At 49.5% G+C, this 21960-nt stretch overlaps 1 protein-coding gene across 1 annotated transcript in view; it reads left to right on the plus strand.

Moving 5' to 3' along the window:
* The first annotated feature begins 637 nt into the window (after positions 1–637).
* Positions 638–21960, plus strand: part of LOC121863979 (nitric oxide synthase-like protein) — a 179045-nt gene continuing 157722 nt past the window's right edge. The window contains exon 1 of the mRNA XM_042362836.1: positions 638–895. The gene's annotated coding sequence lies outside the window, so the exon portion shown is untranslated. The remainder of the gene's footprint in view (positions 896–21960) is intronic.

The raw sequence follows: 21960 nt of genomic DNA on the forward strand, positions 1-21960 counted from the left end.
CTCCACTTTTCTCAGTCCCCATATTCTCCCTCTCCCTTCTCGTTCCTTCTCATAGCCTCCCATACTTTCCCTGTCTTCCCCCCCTCTCACAGCAACCATACTCCCCATGTCTCTCCTCACAGACTCCCATACTCTCCCTGACACTTCCCCCCCTCTCTCACAGCCTCGTATTCTCCCTCTCCCTTTGTCCTTCCCTCTTAAAACCTTCATACTCTCCCCGACTCCTCCCTCTCACAGCCCTCATACTCTCCCCTCTCCCCTCCAAAAATCTCTTTCTCCCTAAATATAAATATCGATGTACTGTTTGTTAAGACTGAGTAAAGCTAATGTTGTCGTGGTGGTGGTGAGTGACGACCTCCCTCACACATCTTGGTGGTGGTGAGTGACGACTTCCCTCACACACCTTTTGTAGTGGTGAGTGACGACCTCCCTCACACATCTTGGTGGTGGTGAGTGACGACTTCCCTCACACACCTTTTGTAGTGGTGAGTGACGACCTCCCTCACACATCGTGGTGGTGGTGAGTGACGCCGGCGCGATGTTTCTAATCTGGGCAGGAAGTCAATTATGTAATGGGTGGTGGCCTCACCTGCACCGCCGTACAGAACCTTGTAGTGTTGGTGAGGGGCGACTGTACATGACCCGCCACCAGCCAGCCAACCAGCCTCCCCCCTCACGAGAATGGTGACCCCTCAACCAGTGTCTCTGCCTTGTCGCCGTGGGAGCTACCTACCAGTGGCTGAACTCGTGTATTAGTGAGAAATTGATCCATAGAGTTGAAAATTTTGGGTGTAGGAACCGAAGAACGTTGAGCCAGGCAGGGCAAGTCTAGTGGCTGAAGGAGGGAAGTCATCTTGAGTGTCACCGCGAATGTCAAGTCTTCGAAGAGTTTTAGGTAAGTTTGTGTATATTTCGTGACTTTGTAGTTATTCTCGTATACGTTCGAGTACGATAAACTATTACCTCAAGTGCGATGTTTCTGTACTCGAGGGTTTAAATTATCGTACTGAAGGTATTAAGTCATCGTACTCAAGGGGTTAAACATATTCATACCCAGGTTGGCCGACCAGCCTCGAGGGGCAGCCATTGTATTATTAGTATTGTTGTAACACCAGTAGTTGTTATACCTAACTCGTTTTCTTCAGCCCATCTTAACTGTCTGTATTCTCTGCCATCCTCCTCGCTCACCAAGTACACCGTGGTGAAAGGGAGGGCTGTGGAGGGAAGGTAGGGGAGGGTGAGGGCTGTGGAGGGAAGGTAGGGGAGGGTGAGGGCTGTGGAGGGAAGGTAGGGGAGGGCGAGGGCTGTGGAGGTAAGGTAGGGGAGGGGTGAGGGTTGTGGAGGGAAGGTAGGATAAGAGGCTGGGGAGGGAAGGTAGGGGAGGGCGAGGGCTGTGGGGAGGGAAGGTAGGGGAGGGTAAGGGCTGTGAGGGAAGGGGAGGGAGGGTCAGGAGGGGCTGTAGGGAGGGTGAGGGGCCTGGAGGGAAGGTAGGGGAGGGTGAGGGGCTGTGGAGGGAAGGTGGGGGAGGGGTGAGGCTGTGGGAGGGAAGGTTGGGGGAGGGTGAAGGCCGGAGGGCTGGGTAGGGGAGGGTGAGGCTGTGGAGGGAAGGGGTAGGGGAGGGTGAGGGCTGGGGAGGGAAGGTTGTAGGTGAGGCCGTGAGGGAAGGTAGGGGTGGTGAGGCCGGAGGAAGGTAGGGGAGGGTGAGGCCGTGGAGGAAGGTAGGGGAGGGGAGGGCCGGGAGGAAGGTAGAGGGAGAGGCCGAGGAAGGTAGGGAGGGTGAGGGCCGGGAGGGAAGGGGAGGGTGAGGGTCAGGATCAGCTGTAGGGGAGGGTGGGAGACCGGAGGGAAGGTAAGGGAGGGTGAGGGCTGTGGAGGGGCAGAGTGCAGGGCCAGGAGGATGGTAGGGAGGGTGGGAGGCTGGGGAGGGAAGGGGAGGGTGAGGGCCGTGGAGGAAGGTAGGGGAGGGTGAGGGCTGTGAGGGAAGGTAGGGGAGGTGAGGGCCGAGGGATGGTAGGGGAGGTGAGGGCTGTGGAGGGAAGGTAGGGGAGGGTGGAGGGCCGAGGGAAGGTAGGGGAGGGTGAGGCTGTGGAGGGATGGTAGGGAGGGTGAGGGCCGTGGAGGGAACATTACTATATGCGCGGCAAAGCCATTAATAAATAATGACCCATTTTAGCGGGAGGTTTCTCAAAAATAAAAACATCACCATCCTATCATGCCAAATTATCACCACACTGTCACCACCGGACCGCCTCCAGACCGCCACCACTACCACCGGACCGCCACCAGACCGCCACTACTACCACCGGACCGCCTCCAGACCGCCACCACTACCACCGGACCGCCACCAGACCGCCACTACTACCACCGGACCGCCTCCAGACCGCCACCACTACCTCCATCACATCACACCACGTGGCTGCCACCTAACAAGACGAGATTGAATCGGTGTAGGGGGTGAGTGTATGGTGATGCAGGTAATGACATTCACCAGTAACATGCTGCTGGAGGAGGGTGACACGTGTGGCCTGGTGACACGTGTTGCCTGGCGACACGTGTTGCCTGGCGACACGTGTTGCCTGGCGACGCATGTTACATAAGAACATAAGAAAATAAGGAGTCTGCAATAGGCCGGTTGGCCTGTGCATGGCAGGTCCTGTCGAGAGCTACTACCACTCCATCATCCATGAATCTATCTAGCCTCCTTTTGAAACTTTCCAGAGTTCCCGCACTTACTACAAAGTTGCTAAGCTTGTTCCTGTTGCCTGGCGACGCATGTTGCCTGGCGACGCATGTGGCCTGGCGACGCATGTGGCCTGGCGACGCATGTGGCCTGGTGACGCGTGTGGCCTGGTGACGCGTGTGGCCTGGTGGCACGTGTGGCCTGGTGGCACGTGTGGCCTGGCGACGCATGTTGCCTGGCGACGCATGTTGCCTGGAGACGCATGTGGCCTGGCGACACGTGTGGCCTGGCGACACGTGTGGCCTGGCGACGCATATCATCTGGTGACGCATGTGGCCTATTGATACATTCCACCTGGTGACACATATTACCTGGAGAAGAACCTGACCTGACACTTCTGACCCAGGACCTTGACCTGACCTCCAGCACAGTGTACAGAGAGAAGGTGTCTCCAAATGAGCCACTGGACGTAACATTAACACGTATGGTGGGAGACACGAGTCACTTAAAGTTTAGGTTTGGTTAGGTTGAGCTGGGCTGGGTTTAGTTGGGTTGGGTTAGTTTAGGTTAGGTTGGGTTGGGTTAGATTAGATTAAGTTGGATTAGATTAGGATAGGTTAGTTTAGATTAGATTAAATTGGATTAGATTAGGACAGGTTAGTTTAGATTAGATTGGGTTATTTTTACATTAGGTTGGGTTAGTTTAGATTAGGATGGGTTAGGTTAGGTTAGGTCTTTAATAATCAGGTGGGATAAGCTAGGGTGTGTAATCAGGTGAGCCGAATACACCTACAGGAGAGGGAGGGAGCTGCATATTACCATCGTGTTGTAAAGTCATGTGGTTGTCTGTCTGTCTGTCTGTTGTGGTGTAGACAACATGAAGGTTCTGCCCTAGTTAGTCTGGGGATGGAGGAGGAGAGGGTGAGAAGGCAGGCAGGCAGTCAGGACCTTCAATCATTGTCTGTCAAGAGTCTTGTTGCTATGTAATTGATTCGTTTCTTTAGTCTTCAGTACGACACGGTCCCCTCCCCTCCTTTCCCTTCCCTTCCCAGATACTGCCAAGTGTCCAGGGAATTATGTCCGCAAGTACTCATACAAAGAGGTGGAAAAATGATGCCAGGATTTGTAAAGGCTTTTATTTATCGTTTTTGTTGACACTCTTGTTGTATATGAAGATACTGGGTGAGGAGAGTAGAGGCTCAATGTGGGGTTGGAGGGGAAACTGTTAAATTGGTTAAAGGTGTTGTTTAATGGGCAGGGAACAGATGGACGGCTTTAACGGTACACAATCCGATTGGGAACAAGGGAACACTCTTATCAACTGAACAACGTAGATAGAGAGATATTAAATTGTGAAAAAGATTTAGGGGTAATGATAAGTACAGGAACCTTAAACCATGTCAGTAATGCGTATATACTCGAAACAAGACTAACAAGGAGCTTAGGGTCATGTCAAGGAGTGTTAGTTACAAGACAAGTGTATGTGAAACCTCAATTAGATTGTGCGGTTCAGTTGTGGCCACCGTACTATAAAATGGCTACTCATACCTTACAAAGCATTCGGAAGGGGGTGAGAAAGATAATCCCGGGTATTAGGAACCTTGAGTATAGAGACAGATTACGTGGAAGATGGAGCTAAGTAGAGGTGATATAACTAAGGTATTTAAACTATTAAATCAGAAGCGAATACGTAGCGAGGGGTTTTAAATTAGACATTTTGATTTGGCATTAATTTGGTAAATATTGATTGATTGGAGTAAGTTACCGAACACCAACATTAAATCGAACACTCTGGGAAGCTTCAAATATAGGTTGTTCTGATATATGAGCTGTGTTAAAGGCTGGGTTTAAACAGTGCTACCAATAGACCGACAGCAGTTTCTTTCGTTATTGTTTCTTCCGGTGTGCTGTGGGTGTCCATGTTGGTGACGTCATGAGAAATGAAGTTTACATATATTGGCGTAAAAGAACAGGAAGACGCGAGGAGGAATATATATATATATATATATATATATATATATATATATATATATATATATATATATATATATATATATATATATATATATATATATATATATATATATATATATATATATATATATAGGGGAAGGGAGGTGTCTATGGTAGCCACCTGCCACAGTGACCACCTGTACTACCACCACTCCTCTTGTTCACTCCCTGTGTTCCATACTGACTTGACACGATGTCTTTCACCGTGTGTGAGTGCAATACACTCTGCCGCAGATTCCAGGAGGTGGAGTGCGTGTAACACTAACGTTTTGTTTTTTCGGCCATGACACAGTTTTCACACCCACATAGGTTCGTACAGGATATATTCGACCTTCATAAGCCCCGGGTGGTGAACCCATGGGCTTATATGCGTATCCGTTCCAGTAAATGCACCAGAACCATAAACCATAAGATCCAACAAATTCTTCATAATATGTTTTGGAACATAAAAGCGCTGTAAGTGTAACAAGACTGTCACCTACACATGTGTTTTTATCGCCCCCCCTCGCTCCCTCCTCCCGCTCTCTCCCTCATCCCTCCCTCCCCCTTCCCCCCTCTCTCCCTCCTCTCTCCCTCTTCCCCCCTCTCTCTCCCTCCGCCCCCTCTCTCCCCCTCTCTCCCTCCCCTCTCTCCCTCCCCCCTCTCTTTCCCTCCGCCCCCTCTCTCCCTCCGCCCCCTCTCTCCCTCCGCCCCCTCTCTCCTCCGCCCCTCTCTCCGCCCCATCTCCCGCCCCCTCTCTCCTCCTCCCTCTCCCCTCTCTCCCTCACTATTGTTACTATTACTTTAGTATCTGTAACGTCTGAGGACCCCCGCATGTGTAATGACCGCGTCTTTAGGCACAATATAGTGCCCATCGTGTCTGTCGCTCCGTGTCTGCCTGTTTGTCTGTATCTAACCTTACTGATTTACTCATTTCTGATATAGTCATTACAACTTATGGATTAGCATTAGCTAGAGGATATGTGTGTGTGTGTGTGTGTGTGTGTGTGTGAATGAATGTGTTTACGTGTGTGTGTGTTGAGGGTAACTTTACTAGACTGTGAAATAATTGTCTCCAACTCCATGGGAGGTCTTGTTTAGCTTCGTTTAATTCACCTAATTAATTGGGTAAATTACATGTTAATTGGCAAATTCAATTAGGGATCAGATCAGATTCCACTGATGAAGGTCACTATATAAGTGAAGTCAATTAAATACTATAATGTTCTCTGTTTAACATTGTATTAGAGAAACCTTACCTAACGTAACTTTTCTTAACCTAACTTAACCCAAAGTAATCGTAACAGGGCTCAGTCGTAATAAGACCCAACCTGACTTGTATATTATAAGAAATGGTAATGGGTTTTGTGTGTCAGACAGACATCATCTCCCTCTTGGGCCTCCACCACACGCTCTTAAAATTACACCCGGTACATCTCGGCGCCCAGCTGATGTAGATAATAGTTTTACCTCTCCCCCTTAACACGCGGTGGGGGTCCATCGTAACTGTAGGGGAGCTGAGTTAACCTTTACTCGTACACAACTCTGTATAATTCATAAGGGCGACTCTGCTATTGTGACGAGAGGTTGAAATGACCTTTACTCGCATAGTACTGTATTTTATCCATATGTTTTGATTAAGTGAGCGGGTCGCTTTGTGGTTGAGGTTATTATTGGGTTTAGGAGCACACTGGCCGGAGATAAAAGGAGAGCGAGCATCACTGTTTGGTCGTGTTATTCAAGTCACAGTGGGGCTCCTCGATAGCCTTCTGACTCCCAGTGTTATATATGTTGGCACCCATGTTGTGGGTGGCGCCCATGTTGCGTGTGGCATCCATGTTGTGAGGTACCCATGTTGCGTGCGGCACCCATGTTGCGTGCGGCACCCATGTTGTGGTAGCACCCATGTTGCGGTGGCAACCATATTGTGTGTGGCAGCCATGTTGTGTGTGGCAACCATTTTGTGTGTGGCATCCATGTGTGTGGCACCCATGTTATATGTGGCACCCATGTTATACATGGCACCCATGTTGAATGTGAAACCCATGTTATATGTGGCCCCATGTGTGTGCACCCATGTGTGTGTGTGGTACCCATGTGTGTGTGGCACCCATGTGTGTGTGTGGCACCCATGACGTGTGTGTGTACCCATGTGTGTGTGTTGTGTGGCACCCATGAAGTATGCACCACGTTGTGTGTGGCACCCATGTTGTGTGTGGCACCCATGTGTATGTGGCACCGCTGTGTGTGGCACTCATGTATGTGGCACCCATGTGTGTGGCACCCCGTTGTGTGTGGCACCCATGTGTGTGGCACCCGTTGTGTGTGGCACCCATGTGTGTGGGGCACCCATGTGTGTGGCACCCACGCACACATGTGTGTGACCCATGTGTGTGTGACACCCATGTGTGCGTTGTGTGTGACCCATGTGTGGGCACCACCCACGTTGTGTGTGACACCCACGTTGTGTGTGGCACACCGTGTGTGTGTGTGACACCCATGTGTGTGGTTGTGCCCACGTTGTGTGTGACGTTGTGTGTGACACCCACGTTGTGTGTGACACCCATGTGCACCCACCCACGTTGTGTGTGGCACCCACGTGTGTGCGGCACCCACGTAGTGTGCGGCACCCACGTGTGTGCACCCATGTTTGTGGCACCCATGTGTGTATGTGACAGCCACGTTGTGTGTGGCACCCATGTGTGTATGTGGCACCCACGTTGTGTGTGGCACCCACGTTGTGTGGCACCCACGTTGTGTATGTGGCACCCATGTGTGTATGTGGCACCCACGTTGTGTGTGGCACCAAGAATCATATTATCCGAACTAGGGAGAATTGTGTTTTTGTGTGTGGCACCAAGAATCATATTATCCGAACTAGGGAGAATTTTTTTTTATCGGGAATATATTGCGAGTTAACTATCTGCCCCTTCCTCTTCCTTCCCCCTCCTCTCCTCCTCCTACCCTCTCCCCACTCCCTCTCCTCCTCCTTCCTCCCTAACCCCCCCTCCTCTCTCTTCCCCTCCGCCCTCCCATGCACACCACAACTTAACGGTTATAATATTTTCAGCTTCGTTTATTGGTCCGTCACTAACAACCGTCACTCACCTGAACTAATTAAATGATTCTGTTCGTTTGACGTCATACAGGTGTGTTTGTTTAGTGTTGCATGGTCTAATAGTGATGATGATAGTGTGTGTGTGTGTTGATCCTGTAATAAGGTGGGTGTTGCAGGCTGTGTTGATCCTGTAATAAGGTGGATGTTGCAGGCTGTGTTGATCCTGTAATAAGGTGGGTCGTGCAGGCTGTGTTGATCCTGTAATAAGGCGAGTCGTGCAGGCTGTGTTGATCCTGTAATAAGGTAGGTGTTGCAGGCTGTGTTTGGGGGTCCTATAATAATGATATAGTTTCCAATTCCCTGTGTATCGTGTTATTGGGTCCCCAGGTGAGGCAATTCACATGATGCTTTAGGGGAGACCTGGGGAGGTGGCGAGGCGAGGCGAGGCGGACACTCAGGTGGATGGGAGTAGTTAAGTGTTATTGTTGTTTCCTGATTTGCTTATACAGGTGAATTTCTTACCTGTGTACTTCTTTGATTGTACTTCTTGTAGTGGTTGTTTTAATCAATCTCTCTCTCTCTCTCTCTCTCTCTCTCTCTCTCTCTCTCAGTAACGTTAGATTTGATAACAAAATATATATATTCTTTTATTTCGTTAAAATTGTATCGAGAATTTACCTTAACTGGATATATTCACTTAACACTAAACAAACTTAATGTCGACAATCTTTCGAAAATAATCTCTCATAGCTTAATATTGAGTGAACGTATATTAGTTAAGGTAAAGTCTCAGTGTAAATTTTGTCTCCTAACTGGTGCTCAGTGAACGTATCGAGTTAACGTAGACTCTCAGTGTAAATTCTGTCTCCTAATTGGTGCTAAGTGAACGTATCTAGTTAAGGTAAAGTCTCAGTGTAAATTTTGTCTCCTAACTGGTGCTCAGTGAACGTATCTAGTTAACGTAAAGTCTCAGTGTAAATTTTGTCTCCTAACTGGTGCTCAGTGAACGTATCGTGTTAAGGTAGAGTCTCGGTGTAAATTATGTCTCGTAACTGGTGCTAAATGAACGTATTTAGTTAACGTAGACTCTCAATACAATGTGATGGTTTTGGGACAGTTTTTAGTTACAAGGAATATTTAGCTTACGAACCCTTGTGAATTTCTCGTCCTGGAGTAGTAAACAAACACACACACAGCCATCACAGACCTGAACGTGTGTTTGAGTGACTGTATGTGAGAGTGAGTGTCCCTAATGACAAACTCCAGGGTGCCTCTACTGCTTCAATGTTCAATTAGTGCCCAACCTAACCTAACCTAAACCTGAGATGTATGGTTCTAGTGGGCGGACCCCGTTTGTTATGGATTTTGATAGGTTTGGTTAGGTTACATTAGGTCAGATTAGGTTTGGTTGAGTTAGGTTGAGTTAGGTTAGGTTTAGTTTGGTTAGGTTTGGTTTGGTTAGGTTTAGTTTGGTTTGGTTTAGTTTGGTTTGGTTTAGTTTGGTTAGGTTTTGTTTTGGTTTGGTGAGGTTAGGTTAGGTGAGGTTACGTTACGTTACGTTACGTTACGTTACGTTAGGAGGGCCAGGGGAAGGCAGAAATTGGGATGGATGGGTGAAATTAAAAGTTGAGGTCCGCGGAGAGAGACAACATCTGGAGGAATTGTTTAAGGCGGTCCAGAAACCTTTGGAATGGTGGCCCAGCCCTCAGACCTCAGTATGGTACAGTGACTGATAGATAGAGTCCAGCTATAACTCATGATGTAGGTTAGCTGACTCCTGCGGCTTGTTGGCCAGCTATAATGATGGCCACTCGGAGTCATTCAGATCTTATTTGGCTACATTCTAACCTTACCTAACCTAAGAATGGAGGAAACTGCAGCGAGCCTATTGGCCCATACTGGGCAGTCCCGTTTACACCCAGCCCCTATCGCTCATATATCCGTCTTACCTATATTTGAAGCTACCCAGCGTATTCGAGTTAATGATGATGTTTGGTAACTTGTTCCACTCATCCAAACCAGAGTTTACCTATCTCGCACCTAAATCTAAATTTGTCTAATTTAAAACCATTGCTACGAGTTCGCTCCCGGTTGGATAGTTTGAGTACCTTTGTTATATCACCTTTGTTTAGCCCTGACTTCCATTTATACACCTCGATCATATCGCCCCTTACTCTACGTTTCTCGAGGAGTGCAAATTAAGATGCTTTAACCTGTCTCTGTACTCAAGGTTCCAAATGCCCGGGATTAGTCTTGTTATTCTCTTCTGAATTCTTTCTAGGGATTCTATATCCATTCTGTAGCACGGTGGCCAGAACTGAACTGCGCAATCCAAGTGAGATCTCACAAGCGCAAGTTTTAGAATAACCTCGCTAGTCTTGTAACTAACACTCTTTTGTATGAACCCAACCTAACGTAAATCATTCTAGTCTCTGCCTTCTCCTGACCTGACCTGACCTGACCTAACCTAACCTAACCCAACCCTTATCCCCGGTAATATAAGGATCATTCTGTCACAAGCTTTAGTCTACTAACACTAGCAGCGGGATATGTACTGTAATCCCCTCACTTCCCCTGCAGTACCCACCGTCTGTAATGGATTGTTGCTCTGTGTAATGTAATGGCGGAAGAAAATAGCCCTTAATTGTAATTTAATCAAGTATTTCTAATATTTAGTGTCCTCCGCTTCTGGTGTAGAACCGAGAAACAAAATCCAATCGTGTGTGTGTCTGTCTGTCTGTCTTACTCAGCACGATAACTTGAAAGAATAGATGTGGATTTAAGTGCCTAAGACACGGTTGGTGGATGTTACCTCACAAGACCTGGGTTAAGGACGATAATAATCAATGTCTTTCCTCCTTATTTGTGTGAGTTGTGTCTTTGGTGACGAGGGGGACACTTGTTAAAATTATAATCATGTTAGTAAAATTATTGAACCGCTTAACAGTTTGTTTTAACGAGGCAATACTTGGTGGAGGTGTGAGGGAGGTACCAGGTGGAGGTGTGGAGGGAGGAGGTACCAGGTGGAGGTGTGAGGGAGGTACCAGGTGGAAGTGTGGGGAGGTACCAGTGTGGAGGGAGGTGTGGAGGTGCCAGGTGGAGGTGTGTGAAGGGTGGAGGTGTGAAGGAGGTACCAGGTGGAGGTGTGAAGGGAGGTGCCAGGTGGAGGTGTGAGGGAGGTACCAGGTGGAGGTGTGAGGGGTTATGAGGGAGGTACCAGGGTGGATTGTGAGGAGGTACCAGGTGGAGGTGTGAGGGGTTGTGAGGAGGTACCAGGTGGATGTGTAAGAGAGGTGCCAGGTGGCGGTGTGAGGTTGTGATGTGGATGTGAGGGAGGTACCAGGTGGATGTGTGAGGGAGGTACCAGGTGGCGGTGTGAGGGGTTGTGAGGGAGGTACCAGGTGGAGGTGTGAGGGGTTGTGAGGGAGGTACCAGGTGGAGGTATGAGGGAGGTAGTAGGCAGTTATCAAACAGGGCGGTATTACCTCCTGGGAAGGTATTGGAAGCATAATGTGTTGTCTAATGGTAGACCCTGCTGCCAAGTGGCATCACAAAAATTGTGACCAAGTCCCAGGTTGCTGATCTGACTTTCTGCCTCATTTATACACAATTGCAGGGTCTCATTTGTTTCTCGTACTTTGACAGCACAACATGCATACTGTATATCGTTTCTCACTCTTGATATATTTCTATTATTATTATTGTTTTATTATTATTATTATTATTATTATTATTATTATTATTATGTATTATGTATTATTATTATTATTATTATTATTATTATTATTGTTATTATTATTATTATTATTATTATTATTATTATTATTATTATTATTATTATTATTATTATTATTATTCCCCCTTAGGCCCTGATGTGGGTCAGTCACCTGTGCCCGGGTGGGCTAATCTCTGTAAAAAAAAAAAGGTGGTGTGAGGGAGATACCAGGAGGTGGTGTGAGGGATGTACCAGATAGAGGAAGAGGTGGATGATTGGGTGTGTGTACGTGCGTACGTTTTTGCATGTGTGCGCGCGCGTGCGTGTTTGAGAGAGAACTAAACAAATTCATAATAAATCACTAAATATTGAAACTTCGAGAGAAATAAGCGAATTAATTTTGGAACCCAGAGGTCAGAGATGAGAGGTCAGGGGTCAAAGTGTACACCCCCGGGCAGAGTCTTGTGTTCAGTGTCTTTGTTGAATTAATTGGACGATTTTACCTTCTGTGGCACAACGGTGGTGAATTAATGAGTCTTAGTGGCATAGAGAATGGTTAGATTAGGTTTGATTTGGTTAGGTTAGGGTTTTAGTACAATGTGCTCCACCGGTGTACTTATGTACTATCTGCTGCTTACCATCTCTTGCATTGTACTCATTTCCTCACCTGTGTATAGCAAAGGTCTCTCTCTCTCTCTCTCTCTCTCTCTCTCTCTCTCTCTCTCTCCATGTCCATTGTATTGAAAGAAGAGAAAGATTTTTACGAAATAATTGATCGGTACAGGAGAGTGTGGAGCATGGGTGGGGTGGTACAACATGTGGCGCGTGGGTGGAATGATGGAGTATTTGGAGTGTGGGTGGGACGGTTTAACGTGTGGAGTGTGGGGTCGGGTGGTGCAACATGTGGAGTGTGGGTCGGGTGGTAGAAGATATGGGTTAACTTAATCACAATAGAAAATGAACACCAATGAACACCGTAAAGGTTCTCCCATAACAGCGTAGAACAGTCCTATGAGATGCACTACTCGTTGATTTAAAAAATAATAATAATCATAATTAATCGCCTGGTATGGTGGTGGTGTAGCGCGGAAAAAGATAATATTAAGTGGGAAGGAGACTTAGGAGGGACGTGAGTGATGCATTACAGTGTTATAATGGGTGCGTGTGATCCCCCAAATCTTATGTTGTGTATTCAGGAGCTTCCAGTCTCTCCATTGTTTACTTGGGCAGCTCCTCCTCACCCCGTAATGGACGGCGGGGGCTCCAGTAGACCACCCTCGACACCTCATTCATCCCCGTCCTCACCGCTCTCTCCCCCTGCATTATCTTACCATCCAACACCTACAAAATGTAAACATGGACGCTAGAGTGGCCACAACGGGCCACTCACTACCTGCTCTTAGGGCCTCTGAACAGCCACTTGGGGGGGAGGGGGGGGGTTTCCATCACGTCTCTCGGTGCCTTAATCTCGTGTTTGTTAACTTGGAAGTAATTAATTAGGTCACAGCCCGAAGGTGACTGGTCAAGCGAGCCAGTGTCCTAATTGTAAGGTCAGGTTGGGAATCTCAAGACCTATTTTTCAGGTCTCGGTCTCGGGTGCTTAGGTCTTGGTGAGGTGTTGCTGTATGCGAGGTAGTAGTAATTAATACGAAAGACTTAGCAGACTCCGTGTAATGGACAGTCCCTTGGGAGCACCTGAAGATTAGGCACCCCAGTACATTTCTTCACCTGATTATCCTGTAATAAGGTGGGTCCTGCAGGCTGTGTGTTGATCCTGGCACCTACGTTGTATGTGGCACCCATGTTGTATGTGGCACCCACGTTGTGTGTGGCACCCAAAATCGTATTATCTAAATTAGGGAGAATTTTTTTTATAAGGAATATATTGCGAGTTAACTATCTTCCCCTTCCTCCTCCTCCTCCCCCCTCCTCTCCTCCTCCCCCCTCCTCTCCTCCTCCCCCTCCCTCCTCCCTCCTCCCCTCCTCTCCTCCTCTCCCCTCCTCTCCTCTCTCTCTCCTCTCCTCCCCTCCTCTCCTCCTCCTCCCCCTCTCTCCTCCTCCTCCCCCCCTCCTCTCCTCCTCCTTCCCCTCCCTATCTTCCTCCCCTCCTCTCCTCCTCCTCCCCCTCCTCTCCTCCTCCCCTACTCTCCTCCTCTTCCTTCCCCCTCCTCTCCTCCTCCCCTCCTCCTCCCCTCCTCTCCTCCTCCTCCCCTCCTCTCCTCCTCCTCCCCCTCCTCTCCTCCTCCTCCCCTTCTCTCCTCCCTCCCCTCTCTCCTCTCTTCTTTCCCTCCTCCTCCCCTCCCCCCCTCCCCCCCTCCCCCCCCTCCTCCCCTCCTCCCCTCCCCCTCCTCCCCCTCCTCTCCTCCTCCCTCTCTCTCTCCTCCACCTACCCTCTCCCCACTCTTAACAGGAAGCGTTAGAGTGTTTACATCAGAAGATATGTGCTAGGGTGCCTAATCTTCATGTGGTAGGTTCATTGGCCAAGTGTTGTCTGTAGTGTAATGTAAAGCTGAGCCCTTCCCCGCGTCAGTCAATAAGTTATGATTCACTGAAAAGCTATTAAGTGCCCAATAGAACTATCCAAGTTTGTCCTGTCATGTGAAAAAAATAACATCCTTGTTGGCTTAAAATGATGTTTCAAGATACAAAATGCCGAGAACACACTCAAATATTGATGGTTTCCGGGATTAAATTGTTAGCTGGCGCCAAGGTTGCGTAATTAAGGAGCTGTTTTGTTGTTACTGGGTAATATAATTTGTTTTATGACAATAAGAATTGATCTTTCTTCAGGTAATAACATTCTTCCTAGTGTCATGTGTGTTCATATTGACTTGTAATACTGTATTGTATTATGCATGAATATGTAGACAATTATATTGACAAAGACAACACCGCCGGTACACTCGTTCCCGCACCCAAGCATATCGTGACGAGCTGAAGTCAGTATTATGTTTATTTTTGAAAACAAATTACAAGGTTTTATAGTTTGTTTATGCTATATTATTATATATATTATTACTGTAGGCATTGAAGTGTTTTATGCAGGATTACGAATTAATTTGCCGCAACCTTGTGGACGCGGGTACACGATCTGCACTGAGGGAGACGTACATGAGTTTTCCTTGTCAAGTTTCTACCAATTATCTCTGGTGTTGTTTCCTCTGGTAAATATCGGCGACTCTATACTTTATACATAGTATGTCGATATACCTGGTGTAACCTGGCAGTTACAGTGGTTATTGTGTGGCTAATGTGGTGTAAGTGTGTGAGGCTAGTTGTTGTGTGGCGTGTATATGCATATTATTTGTTCTATATTAAAATTAACTTGTTTATTTATTATAAAATATGTTTGCATATTTTCTTCAGTTCTCACAACACAACATAACACATGATACAGTAATTTAGTATTGTGGTTAGTAGTGGGAGCAGCAGTTGGTCAATCTTCCCATCCTATATCATTTTATTTTTATTTATAATATATGAGACTTGGTGCAAATGTAATCTCTCTATATGATGGACCTCCAAGTGTCGTAGTTATTATATTAGTAGCCTCCCTACCTCCCCCTCAACCCCTCCCTCCCTACCCCTTAACCCCTCCCTCCTCCCTCAACCCTTCCCTCTCAACCCTTCCCTTTCTCCCTCTCAACCCTTCCCTCTCAACCCTTCCCTCTCAACCCTTCCCTTTCTCCCTCTCAACCCTTCCCTCTCAACCCTTCCCTTTCTCCCTCTCAGCCTTCCTTTCTCCCTCTCAAACCTTCCCTTCCCTCTCAACCCTTCCCTTCTCTCCCTCTCAACCCTTCCCTTTCTCCCTCTCAACCCTTCCCTCTCAACCCTTCCCTCTCAACCCTTCCCTTTCTCCCTCTCAACCCTTCCCTCCCCCATTTTGATGAAGAAAGTTTCGTAGACTATCTCCCCTAACACCTTGAAGTAAGTTTACCAGCTAGAGGAAAGAGGTGGTTTGGTAACATGCACTTTTAACATGTTGACAGAAGCTGGTGTCTAACAGGGGAAGCTTGTGTATACCAGTTCGGCCTTTAGCTCATTCAGATCTGTGTACGCCTCAATATACTTTCCTTGAGGACCATAGGGGGCTTGTAATAATTGTTCTGGACATACTGATAGCAGCCTCCGAATCTTCATCTGCAGGTGAGGCATTTTCTACGGTCATTTTTTTTTTAATGCCACTCACGTTTTCTTTTTTTTTTTCAATGCCATAAAATGTAGAGACAGTCCCAACCAGTCAGAGCATGTGTGGCCGGGAAAATTCTAGGTACGTATCACCTTTTTTACAGATGTCATGGACAGGAACACATCCTCTGTGATTGGTTGCTCTTGTTTGTTTTTCCTGTCTTTATCCACAGGTAGCTTCAGCTCTGCATGTTTGTGAGATGGTGTATACGGTAGGTAGCACAAACACGTCCTTATCACACTACTTTGGTGTTGCTGTTACCTGTATGTTTTGTTCTAGAAATATCATTCTTGCATCCGATTGCTCTTGGGTTGAATGAAGCTCGTGGCTTGGTTCTCCCCAGCCAAGTACTGTATAGTCTTTTCTCTGGATGAGTCACAAGTTCTGAGGCACCTGGGACACGTTCACGTAAATATTTACAAAAGTCAGTGGCTGCTGTTTTGTTGGCTGAGCGAACCATAAATGTCTGCCATGGTGGAAGCTGACGTGCTGCAACCACCTGATAGAATCTTACTCTACTGACAGCCGCTGGTCTTCCTCCCTCTTCACCGAGTATTCATGGTTATCTTGGCCAAACACATCCATAGTGGTATTCACATTTTTGGTGCAGTATAACAGAAGAGATGTGTCCTTCTGTGCCAGGTTACCAATGTGCTGTAGTTCACTGCCAGGGAATGGAGTATATATGTGAAGAAAAAAAACTTTAGCATTAAAACTTAATTCTGTGTATTATATTGTTTGTTTAAATTAAGTAGGAGGTTTAAAGTCTGCAAAAAAACTCTCCCATATATGTTTTGGAATTGAGAGATAAACAGTGTACGGAAAAGAAACACAAATATAGGTAACTGAAATTTGAGTAGTACTTCACCAACGTTGTACCTCAGTTTCCATGGTGGGTGGGTGAGGACAACGGCAATATGTTATCAGGGGACATTAAGGTACAACTACATATCCTACATATCGGTCTTATATTTTGTACGATGGGGGAATTATATCGTAAAATTCCAGGGTCATGACACTCGCCTACTTGGGGTCTTAGTGCTGTTTAAGTCCTTCGTTGAAATGGGGTCAGGAGAGCCGATGCGGTTTCCCCTTGTAGTCTCCACATACCGACAGCTGTTCTGCTCCAGGAGATATTCTACTAGTCCGATGCTCATGAACAAGTTGTCGGCATAGATGGTAGACCTGGATGTTGCATGGTCTCAGGAGTCAGGCAAGTTTTGTGAGCTGGTAAAGTAGTGGCTCTCTGGTCAATAATTGTGTCGTGAATGACTCCATCCATGTAGACAATTTTGTACTTCTACTTATCCGGTTTAGTCTTGATGTATTGCCTAAGGTGTGCAGCTCTAGTCTCTCTCTATCCCATCATCATCTCGTCTACACTCGGCTCAGGGGTGGTAGGTACTCTCAGGCAGGTCTTGGTTATGACGTTTACTACTGGTCGGACCTTGAATAATCGGTCTAGTATACCCTTGGCTTTCTTATTATCATTAAAGTAAACGAGACTTTTGAGCAGACCGTAGCTTTTAAATGACATGACATCGACTAAACTACTACTAAAGGAATTCGTGTCTCCATCGCCCAGCAGTCTTCAGAGGCTGGTAAGGTAACCACCCCCCTGTACAGTAAGTCACCTGAGACACCTACACTACACTACACTATAAGCGTCGGATACACCACGTTAGGCTCTGTGTTGTTGTGTGAGAGGTATCGTGTGTATTGTTCTGCCAGAGTACTTTTTTTTTGTTTAATACACAACCAATCCCCTCTACCTTTGTATTAAGTTCTGAATAACACTCTTTGGTGGGGCATTGGCACGAGGGTTCTGTTCTTAACACTACCACCTCTCTTGAGAGTTCTTGAAAGAGTTCCTTTTGAAATTTGTTTTAATGAAGGGAATTCTTTGATCAGTTGCCAGCTGCATAATACTTGTAAAGAAAACGAATGGTTTAATAAGTTTGGCTAGGTTAGAGTTAAGTTGCATTACGTTCGAGTTAGGTTAGCGTTAGAGAGATTAATCTCCAGGGAAATTAAGCTAGGATGCCTACTTCATGTGGTCCAAATATCTTGGTAAATCCTCATTATAAATTAGTGTTGTGTGTTTCACTATTAAAAAATTCTTAACACGAGTCATTTGATTTATTCTGTTCTTATTATCAACTCCAGCGCGCGCGCACGCGCGCGTGTGTGCGCGCGTGTGTGTGTGTGTGTGTGTTACGAAACGGGTGCCACATCAGATGTCAACATGAGTGCCATATCAGGTGCCACGATACAGGTGTAATGTCAAGTGCCATGACACAGGCACTATGTCACAGGTGTCATGTTAGGTGCCACGACACGGGTGAAATGAAACAGGTGTAACGTCAGGTGGCATCACACAGTAGTGGTGGTGGTCGCTCCTTCACATTCAGGATTGACTAAAATTGCATTTACATTTTTTCGATTTCGTGGAAGACCCTCGTGTGTGTGTGTGTGTGTGTGTGTGTGTGTGTGTGTGTGTGTGTCCCCACAAGCGTGCCGGGATGGCGTAAGTCTCTCATACACAATTATTTTATGTATACTAATTTATATTTCCTTCTCCAGGTAAGTGTGGAGGACGACCTGTAGTGGTGGTGGAGAGGGAGACAGGTAAGTGCCGGGCTGGTGGTGGTAGTGATAGTTCTGGTAGATAGTGGTGGTAGTGCTGGTGGTATTTTTTATTGACTTTTTTTTTTTAATTATGCCACGAACAGCGACTAGTTTAATGTGCACCCCATAGTCTTCCTGTGAGCGGTAACGCAAAAGGATGTGTATAGCAGACCTCAAAGGTCAGGATATTATGGCATTGAATGTTACCAAGTATCTCCAATACATTGTTTTTTAGTTCTGTACATAGAGGTTGACTTATTCACATCTGCGAGAGTACCACACTGTGGAGCAATATGTCTAGCTGCACACTTTGTTATTCACATCTTCGTGAATATGCTTTATAAATTTATCTTGCCAAAGGTTTTTACGTCGAGGGGTGTAAGGTAGTTTTCCGAACCCCCTGAGTACGATAACCTTAGCCCTTGAGTACGAAGATTTATTCCCTTGTTTACGGTGACATCCACTTCAGTACGATGCCTTTAATTCCTTAGTTAGACTGACTTAACCCCTTTGAATACGATGACTTAATCCATTGAGTACGATAACTTAATCCATTGAGTACGAAATTCCATTGAGTACGAGGGCGTGTAGGGGAAGGTGGGGCGGAGGAAGGTGTGGGGGAGGGGGCGGCGGTGGGGGGAGTAGGGGGGGGAGGGGGGTAGGGGGTGAGGAGTGGGGGGAGGTAGGTGGGGGGGGAGGGGGAGTGTAGGGGAGTGAGGAGGTGTGGGGGTGGGGGAGGTGTAGGGGGAGGAGGGGAGGTGTAGGGGGAGGGGAGGGGGGGTGAGGAGGGGAGGTGAGGGGAGGAGGGTGGGGGGAGGGAGAGAGGGCGGGGGGAGTGAGGGCGGTGTAGGGGGAGTGAGGGGGTGTGGGAGGGGGAGGTGTGGGGGGAGAGTGGTAGGGGGGGGTAGGGGGAGGAGGGCGGTGTAGGGGAGGAGGGCGGTGTGTGGGGGGTGTAGGGGGGGGTGGTGTGTAGGGGGGAGGAGGGGGCGGTGGGGGGAGGGGGGAGGTGTAGGGGGAGGAGGGGGGGGGGGAGGACGGTGTAGGGGGAGGAGGGGTGTAGGGGGAGGGAGGGCGGTGTAGGGGAGGAGGGAGGTGTGGGGGAGGGAGGGCGGTGTAGGGGGGAGGGGGTGGTAGGGGAGAGTGAGGGAGGTGTAGGGGAGGAGGGTAGGGGGGGGGGAGTGAGGGAGGTGTGGGGGAGTGAGGGGGAGGGGGGGAGGAGGATGTGGTGAGGAGGAGGGAGTGAGGGAGGTGGGGGGAGGGAGGGCGTGTAGGGGGGGAGGAGGGAGGTGTAGGGGAGGAGGGCGGTGTAGGGGGGAGGGAGGTGTAGGGGAGTGGAGGGAGGTGTGGGGGAGTGAGGGAGGGGTGTGAGGGGGGGAGGAGGGTGTAGGGGGGAGTGAGGGAGGTGTAGGGGGGAGTGAGGGGCGGTGTGGGGGGGGAGGAGGGCGTGGGGGGGTGAGGAGGGAGTGGAGGGGAGGTGGGGGAGGGAGGGTGTAGGGGGAGGGAGGGGAGGTGTGGGGGAGGGTAGGGGGAGGGAGGGTGGGGGGAGGGTGTAGGGGAGTGAGGGCGGTGTGAGGGAGGGTAGGGGAGAGGGGTGTGGGGGGAGGAGGGAGGGCGGTGTAGGGGGAGGAGGGCGGTGTGGGAGGAGGGAGGTGTAGGGGAGTGAGGGTAGGTGGGGGGAGTGAGGGCGGGTGAGGGGGGGGTAGGGGAGAGAGGTAGGGGGGGGAGGGTGAGGGGAGGAGTGGGGGGAGGAGAGGGGGGGGAGGAGAGAGGTAGGGGGAGGGAGGGAGGTGTAGGGGGAGGAGAGGGTGTAGGGAGGGTGGGGGTGGAGGGCGGTGTAGGGGAGGGGGTGTGGGGGGGGGTGGGGGAGGAGGGAGGGGGGGAGGGGGAGGTGTAGGGGAGGTGTAGGGGGAGGAGGGGGTGGGGGGGTGTAGGGGGGGAGGGGGTGAGGGGAGGAGGGGGGGTAGGGTGAGGAGGAGGGTAGGGGGAGGGGAGGTGTAGGGGAGAGGTGTGGGGGAGGAGGAGGGGGGGAGTGAGGGGTGTAGGGGGAGGGAGGGCGGTGGGGGAGGAGGAGGAGGGGGGGGGAGGGAGGGAGGTGAGGGAGGAGGGAGGGGAGGTGTAGGGGAGGAGGGGGTAGGGGAGGGGAGGAGGAGGTGTAGGAGGAGAGAGGTGTAGGGGGAGGGAGGGGAGGTGGGGGAGGAGGGGTGTAGGGGAGAGGGAGGTGGGGGGAGGAGGAGGTGTAGGGGAGGAGGAGGTGAGGGGAGGAGGAGGTGGGGGGGGGAGGAGGAGGGTGGGGGAGGAGGGAGGGAGGGGAGGGGGAGGTGAGGGGGAGGAGGGTGAGGGGGGAGGAGGGAGGTGAGGGGAGGAGGAGGGGGAGGAGGGGGTGGGGGGAGGAGGGGGGGGGGGAGGGAGGGAGGAGGGGAGGAGGGGGGGGGAGGAGGGAGGTGGGGGGGAGGAGGGGAGGTGGGGAGGAGGAGGTGGGGGAGGGAGGGGAGGTGGGGGAGGGAGGGAGGGGGGGGGGAGGAGGGAGGGGGGGAGGGAGGGAGGGGAGGTGAGGGGGGAGGAGAGAGGAGGGGAGGGGAGGTGGGGAGGAGGGGGTGTGGGGGGAGGAGGAGGGTGGGGGGGAGGAGGAGGAGGGGAGGAGGGGGGGGGGAGGAGGGCGGTGAGGGGAGGAGGGGTGGGGGAGGAGGGAGGTGGGGGGAGTGAGAGGGGAGGGAGGGGAGGAGGAGGAGAGGAGGTGGGGGGGGGGAGGGGGAGGAGGAGGGGAGGAGGAGGTGGGAGGTGGGGGAGGAGGGCGGTGAGGGGGAGGGAGGGGGAGGGGAGGAGGAGGGAGGTGGGAGGAGGGGAGGGGGTAGGGGAGGAGGGACGAGTGGGGGGGTGTGGGGGTAGGGGGAGGAGGGCGGTGTAGGGGGTGAGGAGGGGGGGTGAGGGCGGTGTAGGGGGAGTGAGGGCGGTGTAGGGGGAGTGAGGGCGGTGTAGGGGGAGTGAGGGCGGTGTAGGGGGAGTGAGGGAGGTGTAGGGGGAGTGAGGGAGGTGTAGGAGGAGTGAGGGAGGTGTAGGAAAGGGCGGGAGGTAAGGACGGGAGAGGGTTCATTTTATAATCATTTTAGACGTTTGAAAACTGCATGGACAGGCAGATGGACAGAGATAGATAGACTAATCCAATTCCTTTATCTCCTCCCGAGTAAGGGACACACAGTCATAAGCCCTAATTTCTAGCCCACCCTGGCCGGAGGGAGAATTGAATCCGGAGGTCTCTCTGAACGACGGGCGACGGCTCACACGAACGACCACACGACCCAAACTTTCGACTGCCAATCAACACTGGGAGGGTTTACACATAACCACTGTTTTTTCACACAACATATTTTTTAAATGAATAAATAATATGAAAAATAGTTCATATTGGAAATTATTATTTTATTGATACTGTGTTGGACACGAACCAGCTTCAGTAAGTGAAGCAAACTTTGGAACGTAGCCGTAACCATGAGAGAAGAGCTGTCGCTTGACGTGGTAAATGAAACAAAACCTGACTTGTGAAAATATTGTATGTTGTTTGTTGTATTAATGTATAACTTTATTTTGGTTGTTTTACGGGAGATACTGGTGGTAAAAATAACGTTGTTGCTTCAAGGATATAATAAATAACTCTTCCTGCAGAATTTTACACAATAGTCGCCCCAGTTACCTGTAATAGT

This window comes from Homarus americanus, unplaced genomic scaffold (genome assembly GCF_018991925.1).
Source record: "Homarus americanus isolate GMGI-L3 unplaced genomic scaffold, GMGI_Hamer_2.0 scaffold6845, whole genome shotgun sequence".
NCBI lineage: Eukaryota > Metazoa > Arthropoda > Malacostraca > Decapoda > Nephropidae > Homarus > Homarus americanus.